The 27,222-nt window shown below is 40.3% G+C and overlaps 1 protein-coding gene across 1 annotated transcript in view; it reads right to left on the bottom strand.

The window, feature by feature from the left end:
- Nucleotides 1-11,782, bottom strand: part of brinp2 (BMP/retinoic acid inducible neural specific 2) — a 105,615-nt gene extending 93,833 nt beyond the window's left edge. The window contains exon 1 of the mRNA XM_031900965.1: nt 11,216-11,782. The gene's annotated coding sequence lies outside the window, so the exon portion shown is untranslated. The remainder of the gene's footprint in view (nt 1-11,215) is intronic.
- Nucleotides 11,783-27,222: the final 15,440 nt, after the last annotated feature.

Raw genomic sequence — 27,222 nt, 5'->3', positions numbered from 1 at the left:
TGATGTGAATCATGTACAAGTGTGTCTATTAATGCTGGGAAACCCTGAAGCCTTACGGTACTGTGCTTCTAGGTTCGATTTCAGCCAAAGCACTACCTTCAAAGACCTTTTTGTATAATACATTACACACAGGTATTGACTGATGCAATAGGTAAATGGGGCCCTGCTCAACAGAGCTTATACTTATAACAAGGACATATTTTTACAGGCCAGACATTTACTGCTAATAGTAGCTTCTTCTTTAGGCAGGAAAGTTTCAAAACCCTAAAAACTCAACAGCAAGTGAAGGAAACAGTTGGATTAGTCACAAGCATATAGCAAGGCAGTTGTGGACTCTTTCAGTGACTTTTCATTTACATTAAAAAAGACCCATAGGGAATAAGGGTTAGGTGATGTGTGTGTTTTTCCTCAGCAATAAAACCCCATTAGTATTAAAGCCACAAAACTGCTTTAAATTGCACTGCATTTTCACTCTCTTTTATCTCTGATTCAGTCCCTACCCCTATTTGAATTCAGGATAAGCGGCATACCATGCCTGTAAAAGACAACTGAGTGTGAGTCAGATTTCTATCCGACCTTATGCCAAAATATTTTAAAGGAACAGTAACACCAAAAAATGAAAGTGTATAAAAGTAATGACAATATAATGCACTGCTGCCCTGAATTTCTACAACTGGTGTGTTTGCCTCAGAAAGACTACTATAGTTTATATAAATAAGCTGCTCTGTAGCACGGGGGCAGCCATTCAAGCTGGAAAAAAGGAGAAAAGGCACAGGTTACTTAGCAGATAACAGATAACCCCCCATTATATGGGGCTTATCTACTAGTTATCTGCTATGTAACCTGTGCCTTTTCTCCTTTTTTCCAGCTTGAATGGCTGCCCCCATGGCTACACAGCAGCTTATTTATATAGTAGCTTTTCTGTAGCAAAAACATCAGTTTTTTTGCAGAGCAACAGCACATTATATTTTAATTACTTTAAAACACTTTAATTTTTTGATGTTACTGTTCCTTTAATGCTTACCAACGTGTTGCCAACAACCACTAAAGTCAGCAGCAGAGCTAACTCCTTATGAGACCTGTTTCTGGTGATTTTTTTATTTGCAAAGGAAGGGAATAGTACTAACAAGCTCAAGGGCAAACAAGGACTGTAATAAGGAAGATAAGTCTCCCATTATACATTATCTCACTACACTCGCACCAGAAGATAGAAACCTGTGGTGCATGGTTTCAGTAATGCATGTGATAAGGCACTGCATGGGAAGGAGTCTCTTTATTTACATCTTTGGGCACAGAGGGAGGGTGTGTGTGTGTGTATTTTAAATTCATCACTAAATGTCTCCAAGCATCAATCCTGCGGCCCAACTGCCTCCATTGCATATTAAATTACATAATTGCAACTGTTCAAAAGCCATGTTGAAACGGCATGTTAGTGACTCAAAATTAGATTTCTAAAAAAAGCAAGATAATGGTAGGTAAGCAGAAAAAGAGATACAAATTGAACATCAAAGGGTATACCAGTTAGGAAAAGAAAAATAGCCCAAAGGCGAGTCCTTCCTTATGTGTTTTCCTCAATTTTTAGCTATGGTGAATAAAGGATAATATCAACGGTCACTCCCAATAACTCATCAAAGAGATATAACTCAGTATTTTAACTTACAAATAACTTTTAAAAAGACACTAATCACCCAGATTGTAAGGTCTTGGAAACAGGGCTCCTATTTTTATTCTGTAGCTCTAGTTTGACAAATTATTAATAAAAGTAATGTCACTAGACATTTTGCAGAGTGCAATAATAGTGATAAAAAATTATTTTCAGTACAGGCAATAGAACAAATAAAAATTGGAAGGAGGGGAGGAGATACCCTTACCCTCCTCCATAAACGTGAAGTGTACTGGATTTTTTATCTTCATACATGTATACCTTTAGGATTATGTTTTACTTTTGATGTTACTTGCTTTGTGTGAAAAATATACTATTTATTCATAGTTTTTGTTTATTTTTACTTTGTAACCCTGTGATATGTATTTTTTAACTTTAGTACAACTGTTTTTTCACTAGATGGAGTTGAAGTGTATGTAAAGAGGGGTAAGTGAGGTGTCTCACACTGATTGGGTTTAATTAAGCTGGGTGTGTTCTATAACATGTATTTATAGCTGTACAAATGATTTTTTCTGAACCTATGATTAAGTGCTGGTTAAGCATGAAACGCGTCAGGCCTTGTACATGGGGTTTGTTTTAATGGATTGTAATGGATTTTTTTTTGTTTGTTGTGGACTTAATTGTTAAATAAAATTATTACATGACCCCTGTTGTAAATGTATTTTAAAGCACTACATATCTTGCTGGCGCTATATAAATAAATGTTCATAAAAATTACATTTATAACTTTTTGTACTCCCTCACTTGAAATGTACCCATCTTTGTGATTTCTAGGCTTGTTTACCATAGCAACCAGGTTTTGTGAGAATATGACTGAAAGAAAGAGTGGGTAAAAAAAGGTTTTTTTATTATCTGTCATGTACATGGTGCAGGCATATTCCATAGTGCCACAAAATACACAGAATATCTAATTATAGGCATCATCAGCATATGCCACCAAGGAGATATTAATTTATTTTTTCTTCCACAGGAACACACACAGAAGCAAATGAACTTGTGTGTTTCGGAATATAACTGCTATATGATTCATTTTCTTTTTCAATGTTTTAATGAAAAAATGTCAATCCTAATATGCAATAAGCATCATGTAACACAGTCATCAATCACAAGGATTTTTATAGAAATCTCAAATCTCTAGACTTCTATATAACTTGAGAATTAGCTGCTTAATTAACAAGGTTGACACACAATGATTTAAGCAGTCCAAAATATACTGGTGTATTTTAATATATAAACTAGATAGATAGATAAATAGAAAGATAGATAAATAGATAGATAGATATAGTAGCAACCTGTCTAGCACTGCTAGGGTTGCCACCTGTCCATTTTTGTACCAAACAGTCGGACGCTGGCTTTCTAGTGCAAAACTGTTCGGATTTCAGAGTTAAAAGAGTTGAAAGACTGCATTAAATGACACACAACTTGCTATGTCATAACCCTGCCCCCTATGTCACAAAACTGTCCCCAAACATCATCACTCCACCACCAAGTCAGCTTCTGCATCCCTAATGCCACTAGCCCTGCTAGTATTTTAAGCCATGGAAAGGTGGTAACCCTAAGCACTGAACTCAACAGATGAAGTTCAAAAACATATATAATGAAAAAATTAGTGGTCCAACAAACCAGTGAAATACATACACACTCAAAAAAAGTTCTGACCTGCAACTTTCTGCGGAAGCAGGGTACCAGAAAAGTCATTCTCCTTCTGATAATGCTTCTGAATGCAATACACACAAAAGATGGCAAAATTGTTATTTTTTAAAAAATAAGTGCAAAGGAAAGCTATTGGTGACAGATTTGACCATTGTTTTGATTAAGAAAACCCACAAAGGATGCCCACAGCACTGTTTCCATGCAGAGCACTATTTTCATATTTTATGCCAAATTATATGTTGTCTGTAAAAAAACTAATTAAACAAATAAAAATTCTCTGTTTATGATATTAAAATGTAATTTGTCCCCTATGCCACTAATGGTAAATGCATTTAAACTGTAGGTTTCACATCACATTTCATAACAGTTTTTATGAAGGATCATCACGGTAAATTAGGCATCCTTGTGCATTCATACATAAAACTATGCTTTGAAACATGCAGCATCCAGGCCCCAAAACTACCATCACAGCTCTTATGAGGCCATAAACTGCTATTGATTGCACGCAGTGCTAAATTTATGAAGTATTCAGACATCATAGTGAAGGTTTTCAAGCACTATCAGGGGTCTCAATTTGCACGCAGTTATCCATCAAGCAGCATTTGTGCCCATTACATATAATGGCTAAACGTCCAAGGTTTTAAGGCACAGTTAATCAGAGGTTGGTGGGACTGGGAGTTCAACACTTGCTGTAGGACCACAGGCTGAACACCCTTCTGTTACAATAATCAACTTAATTATATAAACCAACGCCAAGAATAGTTGCTCCCATATGAAAGGAATTATTATTACTAATTTCATGTCCATATAAAACATTGAACTTTAGCTGTCTGTGAATTTTGCAAACCTTTATTTTACACACAAAACAAACATACATCTTAACTTTTAAGCCAAATGATGGTTTTTATGGCTTGAAACCGTAAAACAGACCCCTTGGAACCACTCCCGGTATTAAAATAGGTTTCACGGTTTTCTAATGTATGCTGTTAAGGTGAACAGGTCCATGGGAACATTACAGTAAAAATAATGCACATCTGTTTTACAGCTTTGTCAGAGTGTTCTTAGCTGTAAATGGTTTATCTGCCAATATTGTAATGTGTGGAACAGAGGTTAGCTGTTTATAAAGCACAAGGTTAGATAGAGGGCAGACACAATGATTTGTCTTACTTGGTTCTGAAGGTGATTCTCCTAAAGTTGATGGAGCCTGCAGTGATTTCCAGAGCAATGACTGGCAAATTCTTTATAGAATGGAAGATGCAAGAGATATTTAAGCACATACAATTTTAGGAGTCTTTTAAAGATGGGAATGTCAGGTGCTGTTATCAGTACTTGTTTGAGGCATTTTTTTTTCCTATTATTATTAAGCTTTATTTTTACAACACTGACATATTACACAGCTTTTACCAGGAGTATAGAAACATTTGCTGTGTAATATTCTGGCAATATATTAATAAAGCATAACAATAACCCTATGTAGGGGTTTGCCAAAAATGGGCCCCGTAGGATGGACACCCCTAGTATAGGCCCCAGGGTAGTTCTAGTAATTGGGACACTGGTATGGTCTGGGATATTAGTAGTTAAAGGAACAGTAACACCAAAAAATTTATATATTTTAAAGAAATTAAACTATAATGTACTGCTGCCCTGCACTGGTATAAATTGTGTGTTTGCTTCAGAAACATTACTAGAGTTTATATAAACCCTGGTGTGTAGCCATGGGGGCAGCCATTTAAAAGAAGAAAAGGCACAGGTAATATAGCAGCTAACAGATAAACCCTGTAAAATACAATGGTGTCTTATCTGTTATTTGCTATGTAACCTGTGCCTTTTCTCCTTTTTTTCAGCTTGAATGGCTGCCCCCATGGCTACACACCAGCGTATTTATATAAACTATAGTAGTGTTCCTGAAGCAAACACCCGAGTTTTACCAGTGCAGGGCAACAGTACATGATATTTTAATTACTTTAAAACACTTTCACTTTTTGGTGTTACTGTTCCTTTAACAGGGAGTATCCCTGCAGTTCGGGTTACAGCCACAGGGTGGTGTGTAAGGTTATATAAAGGGATGCAGCCATGTGCTGTGGGTCTTAGGCCTGGGACTGCCTCTAAGTAGAGGAGTGCTACAGGCTCAGTTATTAGATAGTCAGTTCTGGTGATAGGTCGCTCCAGGAGTGATATGTAGGTACTTAAGCTAGAATGGGTGGATATTGCCCCTCCAGGAGTGGTAGTGGGGTTAAGATCCCCCAGCAATACATCTGCTGGGGTGCAGGGCACACAGTGTCTAGGTAGGTGGATCATACCGCCGCTAGAAGGGGTCCTACTCTGAGGGTACTTAGGCGTGAGTACCGGGGTGAGTCCTGGAGGTGGGTCAGCCTGGCGAGAGTACCGGGGAGAGCCCTAAGAGGAGAGGGTCTCTCGGCGTGAGTACCGGGGGGAGCACCTAAAAAGGGATCATTTGGCGGGAGTACTGTAGGTTACCCAACAGGAGGGAGGTACTCTTAAGGTGAAGCTGAGGAGTATATGCCCTGTCGAATGTATGCCACTCCTGGAGAGGTTCTACCCAAATAAAGACATTCATCTTATTCATCACTGTCCGTGTGTATCTGGCTCATTCCTGCACCAAGGATCACCTACCCGCCGGCAAGCAGCTACCCCAGGGAGGGGCAAGGTACCGGGAGTTGTGTGGAGTCCCTGTGCAAGGCTACAGTGTAATATCAGGTCCCAGGGTGGGAGTTACAGTCCCACAACATAACCCCTGGAGGCACGCCATTTAGAGTGAAGACTCCCTGTTACCCCCATAGTAAGCGGGGGCTCAGGACTCCTGTTAGTGCCAAGAGTAAGCCTAGACGGCACCAGTAGCAGCACCGTTGATAAAGTGGGCTACACCTAAATTGCCTAAGCATTACTAAAAATAACATTTATGACTGAGCTCAACTTTGCTGTGCAGAATTAATTCACTCCCACTCAACTTTGCTCACAGCAGCATTAAAGGGAAACTATACCCCTGGATATTGCAGGACCATATGCAAAACCTTGTTACATATAAATAAAGCCTTTTCTAGTAATTTGCCATTGGATAATCCCACACAGAAAAAACTGCCATTTTAGGTACTATAGTTTTGGTCTATATGTAGCACTGTGCTAACACACAAACAAAGGGCACACAGACATGCAAGGCTGCAACAGCCAATAAGTGGACAGAGCTGTGTCTTTTTACTTCAACACTTCCTGGTTACAGTGAGTGTCTGCATTATTTTCCATCAGGTGATCTCTGAGGCGCACTGTGACCATCACAAAATGGCGGCTCAAAGTAAAAAATGTAAACAAGCAATATTGGCACCTAACTGGTCAAAATGATGCTTGATACCAAGAGAAAAAATATAGGAAGCAAAAATGGTACACCACTTACATGTAAATGCCAATCTGATGAGATTTTTTAAATAGGCCACTATACATTTTTAAATTATTAAGTACTCATTCAGAAGGTATAGCTTTACAATGCCATAAACACCACAATTTAAGCAAATTTAAGTCTTAATTCTTTTTAAGCCAATTTAAGTCTTTCTTAAAGACACAGGATTTTAGATGTCCATCATGACAATTTTTTTAACATATACTAGGGTTGCCATCTTTTCTACATTGCGACAGTTAGTGGCCTAAAAGGAGGTACCTGAACGGTCATAGGCAGCACTCCATTACAAATTTAAAACGCCTTTATTTTCACGTCAGGAGCAGCACCAATATTTCAAGCCTGCAATTGGCTCTTTATCAGGCTTGATCAAGAGCTAATTGCCAACTGTTCAAACAAGTTGTTCCAGGAGTGGAAGGACCCTGGTAGATGTGCACCGATAGTTAAATTCTGCATTAAAGTGTGTGATACCGATTTGCTTTCAGAAGGAGGTGTCTGAAATGTTTATTGCATTCCAAAAATATCATCAAAACAAAGCCTAAAAATCATGTAGACGTAACTCTTTGAATAATGTGTATTTTTACAGTTTGAGCATTTGTCTGAATGGAAGGCTCAGAAACAATTTATAGTTGACCAAGTGGCTAGTCCTCACTTTTTAGCTTAGTCCAGGCTCAAAATAAAATGTATCTTCCTTTTTTTGCAACCTGGGTCCAAGCTTGTTAACATTATAGATAAGCCCACAGCATACCCACTTAAGCTGGCCATACACGTGCGACCATCGGTGGCACGAAACATCGTCAGATCCGCCACACACCATTCAGGGCTGAATCGGCAGGTAAGGAGGTAGAAACAATAGGATTTCTACCTCCTTCTGCCGATTCAGCGCTGAAGGGAGATTTTGGTCAGGCGCCTTCTATGGCACCCGATCAAAATTTTCAAACTGGTCTGATCCACGAGTCGGCCGATATCAGCAGCTTCCTGCAATATCGGTCGACTCGCCGACATACCATACACGCACCGAATATCGTACGAAACGAGGTTTCGTACGATATTATCGGTGCGTGTATGGCCACCTTTACTTATATATATTTATATCAAGCAGTGTTATTTGGGTCAGTGCACATGTCAGAAATGAGGTCCCCCTCATGGAGGTGTTCAGGCATATTAAGGCAGACATGCTCTAACTTAGGCGCCAATCCCCTTAGGAGCGGGCTCAGGCAGTGGACAGAGGAGTCCTTAGCACAGGTAGAATTAGACATGCATGCTGATTTATTCTTCTAGACACTGACAAGACCAAGCTAGGCTTTGATATGTGATTTTTTCATCGCCGTCACTACTTTTTTGTGAATTGTTGCGACTTTTTCGTAGCCGTTACGACTTGCGCGAATTGTCGCAACTTTTTTGTGTTGAGTGCTAGTAAACGGCGGGCAAACCTTTCCATTTTTTCGCGACGGCTACGAAAAAGTCACAACAATTCGCGCAAGTCGTAACGGCTACGAAAAAGTCGAAACTATTTCCGAAAAAGTCGCGACGGCGAAGAAAAAATCGCAAAATACCGATCATTACGGAAAAAACGCATTCAGACGCTTTCGATCCGTTCGTGGATTAGTAAATCGGCCCCTAAGAGTAAAGTTATGCCGGTATCCAAACAATGTTGTACCTAAAAATACAATTGATGAGACAATTTTAGGGCTAAACAGCCATCTGCTAGTTCTCTAGGTCTACTAGCCCAGGCTGCATCTCAGAAAAGGACTCAGAATGAGGTTCATTTACATTACATTTAATAGGACATCTAGACCATTATGATATATTAGCAAGGAATAAATAATTGTTTTACATCTAGATTCTCCCCTACATGTATAGTTGTACATGGATGGACTCTTAATATCAACATGTGCACCATTCTTGGACTGGTGCTAACAGTAAGTGCAGTAGTGGAGCAAAAATATTATTCTGACACACCCACTGCTCATACGGTCAGGGCTCACCACACAAAACTTAGTCACATGACTTTTAAGAAAGACATAAAATGTTAAAACATATACAGTAGCTACAGTTCTTTACAGTTCTCATACATATTAACAAAAACTATGCATCTATGGCCCCTTACTGCACCAGCTGTGATACCTACAAACCTGTTTTTCTGTTAATACTTCAATTATTGGTTATACACTTGTACATATACATAATATTTGCTTGAAGGACCCGCTATCTGATCAATTGCACCTACATCATGAATTACACTGTGAGAAATGACTTCAGCGCACAAGAGACTTAGCAAGTTAGAGAGACCAGAGAGCAAGAGAGGAAAGATTGATGGGGGGGAGTGAAAGAGGAATGAATGAAAGATATAAGATAGAATTTGATCATGATCAGAGAGAGGGCAGAGATTGCTGGGAACATGCCAGTGACGTTATTAAAAGATAGCTGGGGCATTTATAGACAGCTGATTATCTGAATGAAGAGAGGGACACTGGGAAAAAGACAGCAGACGAACAAAGACATCCTCAGATGTTTGGCTAATTTAAAAAGTAGAGACTAAAAGTAGAGGATTAAAACCCTGCTGTTTTATCTTGCCCGCCACCTACAAACATTATCTGCTGGGTGGCACGAGTTCTTTTCCAGTTAGATGCTCTGCAGAAGGGAATGCCTTTCTCTTCTAATTTTGCAAATGGGCACATTTCGTGTTCTAGTCTTGCCAAGATAAGTGCAAAAATGTCAGTGTTATTGCTGGCTTTATTTATATCTGGATTTGTGACAAGCATTCGCCAGCCAGTGCCTCATTTAACCACTGACTGGCAAAGCCTACACAAGTGAGCTTCTATTTCCCCAAATGCATTGCCCTTGTATAAAGAGGTTTAGCCTGGCAGATGCACCATTGTTTTATTCTATGTCATGAATACACCATTCTGCCTACACTGCACCAATACTATCTCTGTATGAAAAACTTTGATGACAATGTAAGCCTCATAGGCTGGCAGCACTGTAGCACATACAGAGTGTGAACACTGTCCAAACTCAGCAGCAATCCTGTGTGTTGGCTAACCCTTTGTGGACAGATACTCAACACAGCATGGATAATGCTTTAGATAAACTGCAAAAAGATTCAGGACTGGAAAAATAGAAAGAACAGTAGGTTAGAAAAGCCCTTCACATTAGGAGAAAATCAATTGCGAGGCTGGCAGATTCGCAATAGCTTCATGCTTTAACATCACCAGATATCTGTGCCACCCAGACCTCAGCTGCAGGAAAAGCTCAGCTTTTAAAACAGAGTTTAAATGGCCCCTTGTGCTTTTACCTTTTTTCATAAACAACCTGTTATGAGGCCCCGGGGCATGGATAGAACCCCTATCTGCCTATAGTAGCATGACTGCACAGCTGTGAGGGCATACAGGCTGCCATTCATGGGCAGCATTAACTCATCCCTAGGCTCATTCATCTCTGCCTTTCAGAAGAGACCGCAACGCCCATGGGACCTTGAGCAGGAAAGAATTAAAGGTGATACGGTTAAGATGACATAGAATATGGGAAGATAAATATTTAGAACTTTCAAACAGTAATCATATTTGCCTTCCCAATACTCTATGCAAGTGCTCTAAGTCTGCCCAAGCTGCTTGTTATTAAGCCAGAGTAACAGTTACCTAGGCATGGAAGGAGTGGTTAGGGTTAAACCTTACTTAACTATTTCCTTAATATTCTACCTACTCACAAATGATCTGATATGGCATATAGACATGAAGGGAAGGAGGATTTGAAACAGAGGCCAAATGCTCAGTGTGTTCCTGGCCTCTCTACCAGCAAGGGGATCACCGATCCTTTATCCAAAGGGGGTTATTAGATTTTCCTGCAGTGTATCGAGAACATAAAAACAGCGATAAAGTGATTAATGGAGCAATGCCTTGTGGGTCTCTTAAGTAAGGAACAGGTCAATGGAGTGGTGCCCTACAGCATTATTGCAGGGGAAGAAGTTTAACCCATGCAGGGCTCTGAATGAATTTCCTGACAACTGAGAAACAAAGCAGCATTGGGCAGAATAACACTATCACTTCTGGGACAGATGATTTCAACACTATGTACAGTTACATTACCCAGGCAAAATATTTTATGCACACAGTGTATATATATATATATATATATATATATATATATATATATATATATATATATATATATATATATTACTATAAATGTATGTATATACACAGAAAGACACTCAAACATGTTTCTAGGTTTATGTTGCAAATAATTGGTTACAACGTATATGTCCATAGTCACAGCAAGGTGTACAGCCTGGATAAAACACATACATGGTAGGTCGTTTATATTAACAAGTTTGCAGCTTATTTTGTCCTGAACTGCAACTCCTTTGGGTTGCTGCAGCTACTATGATTTGTAGGTTTCTGGGAGTTGTAGTTTAATCCCATATATCTGAAAGGATTAAAGGCCAGAAAGGCTTAGGCACCTCAACATACAAGTAAGCAATTACTTACCCAAAGGGCGATATCGGAGGGGCCCCCAAACTAGCTGGGCACTGCCAATCAGACGTCCATGGCTTTAGCTCTAAGGTACTTGGAAGACCATAGATCCCCTTAGTGGGCTGCTCGGTACCAGCTGCTAGGGATAGAAAGTTCACAATCACTGGTGCAGGTTCTACTCCAGCAGCCTCTCTTCTGTCTCTTTGCGCCCAAGGAGAATTCCAATGCAATGGCGGGACCCCAGGTCAGGAAGTGAGCCGGCGGCCCAATCCGAGCAGCGTGTATAGGGGGGGGGGTGCCAATGTCACTCTCCCATCGTGTCTGTAAGGTCAGTGCAAGCTCCCCGCTATTCGCTCCGTTCGGATGTCAAGCTCTGCGCCTGTGTTCCCGTTAAGGTGTGCATTTATCCGTGACACAAACAAATGTTATGTGAGCGCATATGAGCTAAAGAAGAGCACACAAGGCATGAGATGCAGTGAAAAGCGTTTGTCCGATATTGTAGTTCAGTGCTACAGTGCAACCAGTTTATCTCTTCTGCCGTGATACTGAGGGGAGGGAGGGAGGGAGTAGGTTTCAACTTGCAAATCAGAAAGCGGGAGGGGGCGGAGCTACACGGCGGTGGGCGTCAAATCAGTTGAGGACGGACTCTATCTGCTGTGCACATTGTGCCGGGGATCGGGGGGTACAAGCTCTGAAGCTCAACTGTTCGGGGAGGGGATGGGGGGTACAAGCTTAGCTGTTCGGGGAGGGGATGGGGGGTACAAGCTCAGCTGTTCGGGGAGGGGATGGGGGGTACAAGCTCAACTGTTCGGGGAGGGGATGGGGGGTACAAGCTCTGAAGCTCAACTGTTCGGGGAGGGGATGGGGGGGGTACAAGCTCTGAAGCTCAACTGTTCGAGGAGGGGATGGGGGGGTACAAGCTCTGAAGCTCAACTGTTCGGGGAGGGGATGGGGGGGTACAAGCTCTGAAGCTCAACTGTTCGGGGAGGGGATGGGGGGGTACAAGCTCTGAAGCTCAACTGTTCGGGGAGGGGATGGGGGATACAAGCTTAGCTGTTCGGGGAGGGGATGGGGGGTACAAGCTCAGCTGTTCGGGGAGGGGATGGGGGGTACAAGCTTAGCTGTTCGGGGAGGGGATGGGGGGTACAAGCTCAACTGTTCGGGGAGGGGATGGGGGGTACAAGCTTAGCTGTTCGGGGAGGGGATGGGGGGTACAAGCTCAGCTGTTCGGGGAGGGGATGGGGGGGTACAAGCTTAGCTGTTCAGGGAGGGGATGGGGCGTACAAGCTTAGCTGTTCAGGGAGGGGATGGGGGGTACAAGCTCAACTGTTCAGGGAGGGGATGGGGGGTACAAGCTTAGCTATTCGGGGAGGGGATGGGGGGTACAAGCTCAACTGTTCGGGGAGGGGATGGGGGGTACAAGCTCAACTGTTCGGGGAGGGGATGGGGGGGTACAAGCTCAGCTGTCTGGGGAGGGGATTGGGGGGTACAAGCTCAACTGTTCGGGGAGGGGATGGGGGGGTACAAGCTCAGCTGTCTGGGGAGGGGATTGGGGGGTACAAGCTCAACTGTTTGGGGAGGGGATGGGGGGTACAAGCTCAACTGTTTGGGGAGGGGATGGGGGGTACAAGCTCAACTGTTTGGGGAGGGGATGGGGGGTACAAGCTCAACTGTTTGGGGAGGGGAGGTACAAGCTCAACTGTTTGGAGAGGGGATGGGGGGTACAAGCTCAACTGTTTGGGGAGGGGATGGGGGGTACAAGCTCAACTGTTTGGGGAGGGGAGGTACAAGCTCAACTGTTTGGGGAGGGGATGGGGGGTACAAGCTCAACTGTTTGGGGAGGGGATGGGGGGTACAAGCTCAACTGTTTGGGGAGGGGATGGGGGGTACAAGCTCAACTGTTTGGGGAGGGGATGGGGGGTACAAGCTCAACTGTTTGGGGAGGGGAGGTACAAGCTCAACTGTTTGGGGAGGGGATGGGGGGTACAAGCTCAACTGTTTGGGGAGGGGATGGGGGGTACAAGCTCAACTGTTTGGGGAGGGGATGGGGGGTACAAGCTTAACTGTTTGGGGAGGGGATGGGGGGGGTACAAGCTTAGCTGTTCTGGGAGGGGATGGGGGGTACAAGCTTAGCTGTTCTGGGAGGGGATGGGGGGTACAAGCTTAGCTGTTCGAGGAGAGGATGGGGGTACAAGCTTAGCTGTTCGGGAAGGGATGGGGGGGGTACAAGCTTAGCTGTTCGGGGACGGGATGGGGGGGTACAAGCTTAGCTGTTCGGGGAGGGGATGGGGGGGTGCAAGCTTAGCTGTTCGGGGAGGGGATGGAGGGTACAAACTTAGCTGTTTGGGGAGGCAGCCTGGCGTTCGCAAGATCGCAGCAGAGATTAAGGAAGACTCAAATGTGCTTTTACTTGTGTCCGTGATTCAGCCTCACCTGTCCACTGCTATGTACCCTTTCTGCACCTACGTATTCCAACTCTTACAGTAGGTAAGTGTAGGATTGCCCATATTTCAGCATGGTAAGTGTCCTGGGGAAGAGAACTCTGTAACACAGACTCTAGTAATTTAAGTGCCAGGTGCTAGAGTTTTAGTACTTTAAAGAAGACATACTGGATAAATGGGAAAAACCCTAATTTTGTAGGCAACTATGAATTATATACGGTGCTGGTTTCACTTTGGGCTAAACATTAATCATATCTGTAAAAATTGCCCCTTTATTGGAGCTCCCTATAGATCCTATAACTTCTCTGTCCCATTTTAAAATGAAGAGTGGGCGTGTCCTAACAGTCCCTGCCAGAAGCACAATAGGAGGGGGATAGCCAATCACAGCCCTGCACTCACACAAGCACAGACAGGCTTCAGTTCCCTATCAGGTCAGCCTAGCTGCTGATTGGTTCCTATCCTACAGTGCAGTGTACTGAGGGATGCCGGCTCCCCAGCTTATCCAGAGAATTCAGCCAGCAGGAAATTGAACAGGTGGGCGGGACTAGTGGGGTTTTGGTGGAATTTCTTAATAAATCAGTCTGAAACACAACTTTTTTTAAGCACAATCCTTCTATATCTAGAGGAGTATAATTCACTGGTACATTCATAATTTTTATAGGATATGTCTCATTTAACCTACTGATATTCTTGTAGACCTATCAGAACTGCCTTGATACATTTAACTTAAGCTAGGTATACGTTTGTAAAAAGTTAATTGACCTATTTTGCTTACCCTTTTGTCCATGTTTTGGAAATGAAAAGGACTGGTTGTGGGCGACTACATTTTTTATTTTTTAACTATTTGAATAGCTATGGATTTACTAAATTATGTAAGCTTTACTATAGGCAATCTTTAGTTTTACTGTAGTTGACTAAAGAAACTTGTAAAATTGATTGCTAGGGATTTTTTTGTTTAATTATTCCAGAGAGTTAGGGTCTCTATCCAATCCAAATGAAAGATGTAGTGAAGTTTATGTTGTATCAATAGGCTTAGAGATGTGTGAAAGCCACTAATGTAAAATAGCCTTTCTAGCTACTGCAGCCAGTTAGTTAGACTAAAGAAAAAGCCCTGGCCAACCAAGTGGCCGCAGTAGCTAGAAAGGCTATTTTACATTAGTGGCTTTCACACATCTCTCAGCCTATTACCCTAATACAACATAAACTTCACTACATCTTTCATTTGGATTGGATAGAGACCCTAACTAACAAGGAACAATATATCCAAAAATTCTTTAACACAAAGCTCACCTACATGTCCTCACTACCTCAGCCAATCAGACACCTAATGATACATGTCTTCCAACATACCACCTGGAATGGTACAGAATTACTTGAATTACCAGAATAACCCACTTGTCCATGAGGTGGAACAAGCATTTACACATTCGGATTTCTCAAGACAACCATCAATGTTCGCACCACCCAGGAGTAACCAAGCTGACAGACTACTAACAAATTAACTGAAATAAATGCTGTGATCTGGGGACTTACATCAAAACTTATGGAAATGCTACCCCATAGTTGCATATTTATCATATACTGTACATCAATTTGAAGTATTTCTGAAAACAACTCTTCATGGTCAGAGTACTTGTATACCAATATTTCAATGACTTTTGCAGTATAATCAGTTATAATAAACTTCATTTCAATACATTCCGTTTGTCAAATCAGAATAAAACAGAATGGAAAAAAAGTTTTGTTATTTCTTGAGTTAAACAGTGAAACCAAAGCTCATGCGTGTTTGGTTCTTACAAGATGGAAAATTGTATAACCAATATACAGTCCCATCCATTTGTTGTGGCTTTTTTATCAACAGGGGTTTAGTATGCAGAGGGAATTGTCTGTTCTCTGGTAATCTGATTATCTACCATATTAGGTCAGATTATCTATCTGACCAAATATGAAGTAGCTTTAGTCTCAGTTTGTGTCCTGTTTAGCTTAAGTAACTACAAACAACATAGTCTTGTGTGAGACCAACAGGCAAAAAAATGTATGCTTGGCACAAGTCCCATTCACTGAACTCATGTTGAATAAGGGATATACTGACCCTTTAAGGAAGACTGGGCTATTCCATTCTTTTTCCTACTATCCTTCTAGGCCTTGGACCTTTTTCTTCAGATTTCCAAGGATGTGAGGAGAAAGGGCTCTTCTGCAGTCAATCATCATGGTCATAGAGTCACATAATCACAAAGGACAGCCTACTTCTTCCTGTCTATGTGTGTGGGCAGTTTTATTTTATCTCTTGTACAGGGTGTCCACAGGTTTCTGCAAACTTTTTTCTCAGGCATGAATTAAATCTTTGCATTTTGATTTTGTATTTCTTTCTGTAATACTAACTGTATAAGTTATTGTTGTTAAAGTTCATTATACCATTGATCTTTGGTACCTAACACAAGTAGATTTATTGAAGAAGTTTATTTCCCTGGTTACAACCTTGTCTTCCTACACTTTGTATTGAAACTGCAGGGGTGGAGGAGCATGTGTTGTTGGCAGGCCAAAATATGCTTTCCAAGGACGTGTCTATTGTTGTCTATAGTGCCTGTTATAATCAGCTTAATTGGCCAAATGAGAGAAAAACTACAATGACACCATCATTTCAAGGTTAGTGCAGTATACAGAAAGAAAAAAAGATCCCACTTTTGTTTTATAAGTAGATTTACATGAGCAGTACTATACATAAATGCATTCTATAACAGTAAGCAAAACATTAGCTTCCTTATTCGAGTTGCTGTAGTTTTATAGGAAAGTAGTTAAGCCTTGAGGAAGAGAACAGACACTAAACATTTCCTTTGGGTTTAAAACAGCTGTCTGTATAATGTATTTTTTTCTCTTCCCTTTTTGTTTTGCCTGGTTGCAAGCTATATTTTAAAACAATTATACTGGCCATCATATAATATTTCTAAATTGGGTAATGTTCTAATTTTCTGCAGAGAAGGGTTTGGGATACTTTTAGCATGGGATAGTGAAGGCCTCCTTTATTTCATTGTGTTTGATATTACTGTGCTGTTCAGCCATAATTTTGTCCTTATGCTTTTTTGAGTAGTTCTATTGCCTATAATTGTACCTCAAGCAAGTTTATGGCCTCAGAGAATGATTTTTAGCAAGGTCATACAAGGATTTCAATCAAGTTTTCTCTCCAAAGCAGCCGATTAAATGTTAAAAGCAAATCCAGAGCCTTACATGATAATTTTATTAGTAATCTTGCTATGGGATAACGGGCTACTGTACCATTGCCTAGGAAGTGCAGCCCATGCAGTTCTATCTAAAGGTGACCATACATGGTCAGATTTTAGCTTCGGGTCATTTAGACCGATTGGGCAGCTTATCCGCCCACCCCCAACGGACCTACCTGACCAAGATCTGGCCTAGATTGGCAGGTTTGATTTTTGGTCAGATCGGGGACTGCATCGGATTGTTAATGCAGTCTTCAGTCCCACAGTGCCTATATCCACGGTTTTACTTTGCCCGATATCACCAACCTTAGGTGAGCATATCGGGAGAAGAGGTGAGGTCGCCAAACTAGTGTATGTTACCATATATGGCCACCTCAAGACACTTTAAGGTCCACCATTTGATTGTGATCACTGGAGGCTGGCAGTGTCACGCACAGTATCCCAAAACTCAGAATAAAAGCCAAGGTCCCGGTCTGAGCTCACTCTTCTGCCTATAACAGCCACCTTTCATTTCGGGAGGAGCCCTCCGCTACTCGGGTGCCGCCAGGACTTATTGTGAGAGGACCAGGGCAAATGTTCTGAGCAAGCTAGGGAACCTAGCGTTATGCAAAGTTTGGGGAGGAGAGATGATATGAACAGGCCGAGGTCATACCGATCAGGCAGCGAGGTCCAAAATTGAATTCCGGAAAACATAGTCAGTAACAGGCAGAGGGTCAGTACAGGCAGCAAACAGCAAGGTCAGAGTCAGGCAAGGGTCAAAACACGAATCAGAATCAAGAAACAGCAGAAACAGGAACCAGGAGGCGAAACCGAAGTTGGGCACTGAAAATACCCACAGGCGCCTTTAAATATTTTAATTTTGTGCCTAGTGCGATGACGTCATACACGCACCGGTCTTTAAAAGGATGCACCCGTACCTTCGCGCGCCAGAGGAGCTGGAGACGCGCATCGGCGTGCACGAAGAGGCGGGCTTCCCCGTCTGGAGAGCGGCGGGCGTCCCCGCCTAACCGCTGGCAGGATTTGTAGGGCCCCTATACCCACCTGGCCACTCCCCAGTCTTCCAGCTAACTGGCCATGACTATTAGAAGTAATTACCTGTGCCAATCCGCTTCTCTGTTAACTACTGCCCATCTAATTTGTCTCATTTTATACCATAGGATCAAACCTGTTCTTAACATCTCAACCCTGTGTTCCTTACATACGACAATGGCATACTTAAAAAAAATAAAACCAAAAAGCACCCACCCTTGCATCAAAGCAATTATGGTTACTTTGAGTTATCTAATTGTAATGCCCAGGCTATCCACAGTGGGTAACTTACAATAACATTCATTCTCTGGCCCCAGGAATGAAGAATGAATCTGAGAGAGGAAGTCGGGTACCGAAGAACATGTTTACACAAAAAAGACAAGACATCCTGTGTTTCTTTTGATAGAAGACTCAGTGAAGCTTTTCTGTGAGTGCTTATAGCTCTATTTACAACATTTCTGATAAAACTTACTTAGTTTTTACCTTTCCTTCTCTTTTAATGTGACAGGGTTCTGGACAGCATTGCTGAAAGGGTTATATTCTACTCCAGGGTATAATTTATGTTTTCAGTACATAAAGTTCAACTGTATTTGAACCTTGCGATACACATAAAGGAATAGAGTTTTAATTACCTTTGTATACCTGTTTTAGCAACTTGAGCACTCTGTATAAATAATAACTAGCAAAACTAACTAAAGTGAAATTGTCTTTACAAAAAAAGGAAATAAATGCAGTCAGCTGCAGACAAAATAAATCAATAAAAAGAATTACAGTATATCAGTTGGAGCTGGCAACGACTGCATATAATTAAAGACCACATTACTGATGGCCCAAAATGAAGAGAGGATAAAGGATAACTAATGATGTATGTGGCTCAGTATTTATTATGCAACAAGGTCTGTCCATTGTCATGCTCTCTGGCATGAGAATGATGCACTGTTGAAAGACATCAAAGGAAAACTGCTAATAGCACACACACATATGCACACAACACTTTTTTTTTACAACTTATCAGAACAGAAGACATTAAAGATAGAATTTTATTGTGGAAGACATTCTTTTCATCAGAAGTCATAATTACAAAGCCTGGACTGGAAGTTCTGTCGGATGGGAAAAAGCAATCTTGTTATTCTTCACTGTGGTCTTGCCTTTGTTTTACAGTTAATGCTTGGACAAATAATACGTACAGGGTAATGTAACAGAGGTATGGGACCTGTTATCCAAAATCTTTTAGATATTAAATAAACCTAATTGGATTGGTTTGCCTTTAATAAGGATTAATTATAAGGTACAAGATACTGTTTTATTTTCCAATTTGCTGCCCAGTTTTCCAATTTTGTCAAATCGCTCTTCAAATTAGATTAGAATTTCAAATAAAAATGTAGTATTATCAGCAAAAATAGAAACAGTACTTTCAATGCCCACCTCCAGGTCATTAATAAACAAGTTAAAAAGCAAAGGACTAAGGACTGACCCCTGCAGTACTCCACTAACAACACTGGCCCAATTATAAAATGTTCAATTTACCACCACTCTTTGTACTCTATCCTTCAGCCAGTTCTCCATCCAATTACAAATATTATGTTCTAGGTCAATATTCCTCAGTTTTATCTTTAACTTTTTGTGAGGTACTGTATCAAACGCTTTAGCAAAGTCTAAGTGGATGACATCCACCGCCATTCTAGCATAAAGGTTTCTGCTCACCTCCTCATAAAAGGTGACTAAATTAGTCTGGCTGTTACTCATAAAACCATGCTGGCACAATATTATAAAATTATGATTTGCAATGTATTTAAGTACCCTATCCCTTATTACCCCTTCCAAAGCTTTCCTACTACTGATGTCAGACTAACAGGCCTATAGTTTTCAGGCTGAGAACGGGAAACCTTTTTAAATAACGGCACCACATTAGCAATTCGCCAGTCTCTGAGCACCATGCTTCTGGCAATCACAATGTCAGGCAATGGCAAGACATTTTTAAGAGATTTGTCACCCACGGTAGCATAGGTTCGACCACAACAAACTGCACGCCATTGCCCTTATGACTACTAGGGCTGTTTTCCAGTGCAAGAAGGACTGAGCTTGGCAAACTGAGTAAGAATATCATCAACATAAATTCATAAATTATAAAAAGAAAAATGTTGGTGTAGCCAGATTTATAGCACACTTACATATATATATTTCAATCCAAATAGTGTCAGCACTCGAAGGCTCAATATTCCACGGGGTGCACAGCCAAAATATGAGTATACAAAAAATAATCGTCCGTAGCCGGCACACCCTTCAATACTTTATCAAAAATTTATTGAAAACATATTGTTTTATTATATATATATATATATATATATATATATATATAAAGGCATGAGGTGACGGCACACACAGGATTTTCACAAAGCAGTCACAGGATCAAAAAGATTAATAAGAGGTTTTTATTTTGACCAATGTTTCAGTTCCAAACTGGAACTTTCGGCAGGGATACGAAACGTTGGTCAAAATAAAAACCTATTATTAATCTTTTTGATCCTGCGACTGCTTTGTGAAAATCTCGTGTGTGCCATCACCTCATGCCTTTATAATTGTCTTATGCACTTGCACCCAGGTATCATCTTTTTCTTATGGTGTGCAGCTTCCTGGCATTTTGTATATATTCAACATTATTTGGACCTGCACCCAGGCAACAGCAACTAATCTATACGTGAGTGTCGGCATTTACTTGGAAGTTTACATATATATACATATAAATATATACATATAGGCAGTATAGATAATAGTAATTGATTATAACTGGGTCCAAGAAATGTAAATTGATCATGTTCTTTAATGTGTGATTGTCTGCCAAGCCTATCAAGCAGATATGCCTGAGGATTCAGTTCTGAATTAAATTTGATGACCCCCTGGCAGGAAATCTGTAATGGCATTAAGTGTAACATCTGCTCACGACCTCTGGTTTTGAAATATGTGAACGTTTATAATACTCAACTGGAACAATGTTCTGCTGAAACATGCTTATTAGGTTCTGCAGCTGGCAACCAAGCACTCCTTACACTTAAACGCCCCTAAGGCATATGTATCTGCTATGCTTAGTAGGAAATCCATGTCTGCTAGTGGTGATGCCCAATGCTGAGCATGCAGGTTCAGGTATAGGCAGCTTGTTGTATCTATGTATATGCACAGTTTATATTTCTTCATAAAGAAACGTGGTGCATGTTTGGGATAGCACAGGTCCATTGCATATGTGTTAAGCTATGCATTTAAAGGGGAACTTAATTCCATATTTGATGTTAGCTGTTATATCTAGCCCCTTTCATTTTGCTTTATTTTGCCACATTTTGCCTCATTTTGTCTTATTTTGTCTTAATTTGCTTTATTTTTCTTTATTTTGTAGTTTTTTTCTTGCTTTATTTAATTGATTATTATTATTTTTTCAATTGTATAAATCAGTAACTTGCTTTAACTTCAAAAGGAGTTTGTTTAGGATATACAGTATATGCTTCTCTTGTTGCGGTTTATTTTGCATTATGATTTTAGTATGTAGGGTGTGTTTTTTCTTTTTTCTCGATAAGTCACTCATTGTTCTCCACTATTTAAACCTACCTATGATTGTGTGTCTTTGCCTATGATTAAGTGAGCATTCGCACAAAACACGTCAGGCTCTTTTTTTGCTTTTAGCAAACTTCTTCGTCCAGTGCTCTTGGAGTTCCTTCGGTTTTCATAAAGGGGAACTCCACCCAAACATAACTTAAGCTTTGTGAAAATCTAATATAATTTCAAGCAACTTTGCAATATACATCAATTGAAAAATATGCAGCCTTTTCATGATTTTTAATGTAATTTAATTTGGAACGGTTACCTAAGCCCGGCCCCCTATTCTCCTGCTGATCTAGCTGACTACTTTGAGACTCAAAAAAATTAAACAGTAGTCAACTGTCCTCAGCCTGCATCCTTCAAATCCCACAATTCCCTGCGCATATGATGTCAATAAGGAACATCACAGTGCAATGCATTGTGGGTTATGTAGTTCCTGCATGCTGTCTGTAAGCTGTGGAGAAGTTGTTACAATTTGTAACATCAGTGCTTTTGTCCCTCCTCCTCTGCCAGGATTTCACATGATGCAGAAAGAGAAAAACTGTTTTGCAGCAGCATATAAAATTTGTATTTATTCACACTTTTAAAGGAACAGATTAAAGTTATAGCTGTATTAGGACTTTCTGTGTTGTGTGGGGCTCTTCATCAAATTTTGCTTCGGGAGCCGGAGTTCCCCTTTAATCACATTATTCAGGAATTGCACCGATAATTTTATGTTTCTGTGGTAACTTTGAACATGCAGTACAGGTATGGGACCCTTTATCCAGAATGCTCGGGACCTGGGGTTTAAATCTACTAAAAAAATTATGTAAACAGTAATTAAACCCAATAGGAATGTTTTGGCTCCAATAAGGGGTAATTTTATCTTAGTTGGGATCAAGTACAAGGTACTGTTTTATTTCTACAGAGAAAAAGGAAATCATGTTGAAAAACTAGAATTATTTGCTTATAATGGAGTCTATGGGAGATGGGCTTTCTGTAATTCCGAACTTTCTGGATAATGGGTTTCGGGATAAGGGGTCTGATACCTGTATTTAAAAAATTAAGTCATTGCAAAAAAAAAGTGCAATTGCCGCCTGGTTAGGTACACTAGCAGGAGACTTTGTAACATTGCACCCAGCTAGAAATCTCTGAAAATTAAATTGCCTGTGCTATCCATGTGATGTATGCTGGGGTGTGATTCCTCGCTGAATTGAATCAAACTTGCTATATGCTTCAAACCATTATATTACTGACAGTTACGCTCTGCATTTTATCATCCATTGAATGCAATAACTACTGTCTGACTGCAATCTGACTGAAGTTCATAATGCGTATAAGATTGTTCTTAATACAGTTCTGGGATCGTTATCCGGAAACCCGTGAAAGCTCCAAATTACAGAAAGGCCATCTTTCTAGATTCTGTTATAAGCAAATAATTTACGTTTTTAAAAACGATTACCTTTTTCTTTGTAATAATAAAACAGTGTCTTGTACTTGATCCTAACTAAGATATAATTAATCCTTATTGGAGGCAAAACAATCCTAATGGGTTTAGTTAATGTTTAAATTATTTTTTGTAGACTTAAGGTATGGTGATCCAAACTACAGAAAGATCCCTTATATCAAAAACCCCAGGTACTGAGCATTCTGGATAATAGACCCATATCTGTAGTTGCTTAAAGGAGAAGGAAAGGCTAGTAAAGAGTTAATCTCAAGCTGCAGGCATACCTTCAGTTGTCTCAGTAGTGCCCTTAAGTCTCCCCATATTTCGCCTGTTCAGATGATCAGAAGCCAAACTGGAAGAAAAAACGCTGAGCTGTGTAAAGAAGATTCCCAGAATGCATCGCTCCTGCACGGAGACTAAGACCAGCTACTCAGGAAGTGCATGCGCATTTAACATACTCTGTGAGCGCACTTTCCATCTCACAAAGCAGGAGAGCTCGGGTAGAGTAGGCCGCGCTCGCGTCTAGGGGAGGGAGAAGGTTTGCACATGCGCAGAGACTGCAGGCAATATACAGGCTATTGAGTAAAAAATAGGTAGCAATCAGCTACAGCGACATGAGCCTTTCTATTTAGGGGGTCGCACTTTACAACCTTCTCCTTTAAAAAGTCTTTCAAATGAACCAGTGGGTTCCCTGTTATACTTCCCTGTAACCAATTCTACTGAAGCTAATATGTGAACTGATTTTAGCAACAGGCTTGCATTAAGATCAGAGATTGTCTACATCAATCTTTTTGTTAGTGCCTTCGATTAAAGTGTTGTGGCTTTTAGATTAGTGTATACCATAAGAAATTAATTAATTTCACAGGTTTACTTACAAGTTAGAATTTCACTTCAATCCAATACCATCAACTGTTACATATCGACAATTTCTCTGGAACTCCTCTGTCAACTGGAACTCCTCTACTCCTTATATGCTCTTTGTTGGCAATTGCCAACTACCACTTTTGAACTGAGACTAATGAAAGAGATTAAACATCTAATTGAGGCCTGGCTTGATTTTGGCATAGCCCTGTGATTGGCATTTAAGGTTTACAATACTCTTTGTATTGTATATTCAGATCAGCCTTTTGCAAATAAATAACTTCCTATGTTAAACCTGTAGAGGTCAATCACTGTTTTGACTGGATTTTTATAGTCAATGTTCCTAGTTGTTAGCTGGATTATGCTAATGTGCATTCCAGCCTCTTTGTTAGCAAGCACAGGGTACAGCATCTTGCATAACAAATAATAATAACACTTCTTGCAGGGTTAATGCATATTCTTCTGAGGTTTATCGTGAATTGGGATTTGAAGGTACAACAACTACAGTCCTCACTGAGAAGCTTTTAAAGGTCTATGAATTTTATATTCAGATTTTTTTCAAGAGGAATGTTGACTATGAATGTCTTTGGTCCTCACCTCAATTCTTTTGTTTAATGACTGTTGGCCATTTTGTCCATTTAAGATTTACATGATCATCATTTCAGTTCCAAGAGAAAAGCCTATTACATTGAGCCATTACTTTTCTTTTTCTACGCGGCTGCTGCATGATACCAGAGTTCAGTAAGTATACAATTTGTTAAATGCAGCAATTGACTCAAGGACTAATTTGTCAGTTGGAGAGTGTTATATAAATGTACTTTCAACAACAGACAGGAAACCAAAATGTGTATTGCAGTGTGTGATAGCATCCACCCCCAACCCAGGCCTTCAGCAAAAATACACTACTCTTGTAAATGAAAAGGTATTACCAACCTGACGGTAATTGGTGCCCTTTAAAAATCTAGTGAGCACCTTTCAGCACCTAGAAACCTTTCAGCACCTTGAAACTGCTCAGATGATTTGTACCTGTAAAATGCAAGTCCTTTCCTGTCAGAGCATGCTCTTGGGTAGAAAGCTAAACATACTGTAAAATGTAGGATTTCTTAGTCATCATGGCTATTCACCTCCAAAGGGCATTAATAAATGTTTTATGACCTTTCTTTGGTCTTGATCTGATAAGAAATAATCTGTCCTACTTCCTGAAGGAGGTATCTCACTGCATATAAGCCTAAAGGCATTCTGTCACATGAACGCATGTTCTCGCTGTTCTCCTCCATAGATTCATGGAAGATGGCTGATAAAATGATAGTTTCATTAAGGTGGAAGAAATACAGAACTTTAGGGATAAATCCCAGGACTCATCTAAGAATCATAAAGCCTGAAACACCAGCAAATTAAGAACTGAAGGCTGAATTTCATAGCCTAGTAGAGATTAATGCAAGCAGAGTTTTCAAGTTCCAATTTAAGATCCAACAATAAGCATAGAGGAGCAAGAATGCTAACTGGAACATTATAAACTGCACCCCATATTCCACACTTATATTTTTCTGTGCTGTGGGGCAGAATCAGTAGTTTGAGTGCAATTTCCCTGTCTGAAAAGACATTTCCAGGGAAAAATAAAAACATTTAGCTCTTATACTAATACTCATATCTAATAAGGTGGGAAAAACACCTCCTGATACATAATTGCAAGAATTTCTGGCAAATTTCCTAACCTGTAGTCTCTGTTGCATGGGAAAACCCTAGCAGCCGACTTTCCATTATTCAACAATAGGGGGCTTTTACCAGTGCAACCGATGCAAGTGCTAAAGCAGCAAGAGGTGCAAAACATAGCCCCTTAGTGCTCATTTATCCAGCGCTTTCATCTGGAACATTGCATCATTTGACACCTCGTGTCATTAGTTACAGGGCTTTTTTGCACTATTTGACTACTGGGTTTTTGTAACTTGCATGTCTGAATGACATGCAAGATAGGGGGCTGGATGGGGGATACCTACTTTCCACCCCCAGCCAGTCCCTCATACAATACCGTAGTGCTGAAAGCAGGCAAAACTGTATTCATAAGAAAGCTGCCTGTTCATAAGTTATGTAATAATAGGCTAGTGGTGGAAAACAACCAGGAATGTTCAGACCAGTCCAGCTAAATTGCAATTTGATATCAGGATTTGTAAGTAGTTTCACTACTAGGAGACAGCATTTATTCTAATGTCTAGAAACATAAAAATCTGGAGTTTTCAATCAAAGAGGCCATAAGATCGGTGAATGGGCATCTTTGTTGCAAATGGCCATTCTAAATGCATGATTGTTTGGTTCTATTAAAGTGTATAGATATAGTCTATACAACTTAATGGATATGGGTCATTGCACTTGGTCTCTGCTAAAGTATATTCATCAGTTTTTTTAAATCCATGGCTGCTTTAATAAAACACAGCCTTTCATTGTCCCGGCAACTTGACAGTTTAAGACTACAATGCCCAGATTCCCTTTATGATTGTTTTATAATTGTTCACCCAGGAGTGGCAACATTCTGAAAATGAAGTGAATACCTGAAAAAATACAAAAGAAATGTGATTGCCTAGGTGCAGTGATTTCTGTTAAGAAATAATACATTTTATTTAAACAGCTGCAAAAACTAAACTTCTAAAGCAAGAGCTTCCATGCCCATGTGCATGCAGCAAGGGAATCTACAGCTCGTTCATTAAGGAAACAATTATGAAAATGTTTCATAATAACCTGATAAAATGGATATTTAGAATGGAAAGCATCTCCCGGTGATTTTTAAAGCATGTATTGGTATGGCTAAGAAGCAGGTAAGAAAGAATGCTGTCTAATATAAATAGGTACATTAGTATTACTATATAACAGTGGATGCTATCTAAGATAGCTTACATAGGTTTGTAGTGCATATGATCAGATATGTTTCCAAAATAAGGCATATAGTTAAGCTGCTGAGCAGGTGTTCAGTCTGCATGTGTGATAGTGGTGCCATAATGTACTTTCTTTCTTCTTCAGCTGTTGAACTAAATCTTATTTTAGACACAAGCAGATACACCTAAGATCACATTAAGTGTACATATTGGTTTATTTATATACATCTTTCTGCAGTAGAAACATTCTGTAAAAATAATGAAAGAGAAGTAAAGGGGTTTCTATGAAACAGGCTAGAAGCATATTTCTGTAATGTTGTTCTTCAGAGATGCTGCATTTGTATTACAGCGCACAGAAATGTACAAAATCAACAATAGTGACTGTTATCAATTTACTCCCTTCTTGCCCAGGGACATGTGATCTGTAAGGTCATGCCCCAATTAAGAAAATACTCCAAGAAAAAGAATGCATGCAGAGATATTGTGCCAAGTAAATAACCTTATATCATTTCATGAGGAATGAGAACATTGTACTGGGGATTTTATTAGGTGTGTTTATTATACTGGGAATTAGTTCTTGAAAAGAGGGAAC

This window comes from Xenopus tropicalis, chromosome 4, assembly GCF_000004195.4.
Source record: "Xenopus tropicalis strain Nigerian chromosome 4, UCB_Xtro_10.0, whole genome shotgun sequence".
Taxonomy (NCBI): Eukaryota; Metazoa; Chordata; class Amphibia; order Anura; family Pipidae; genus Xenopus; species Xenopus tropicalis.
Note: the sequence above shows the minus strand (reverse complement) of the source record. Positions and strands in the feature narration are given on the sequence as shown.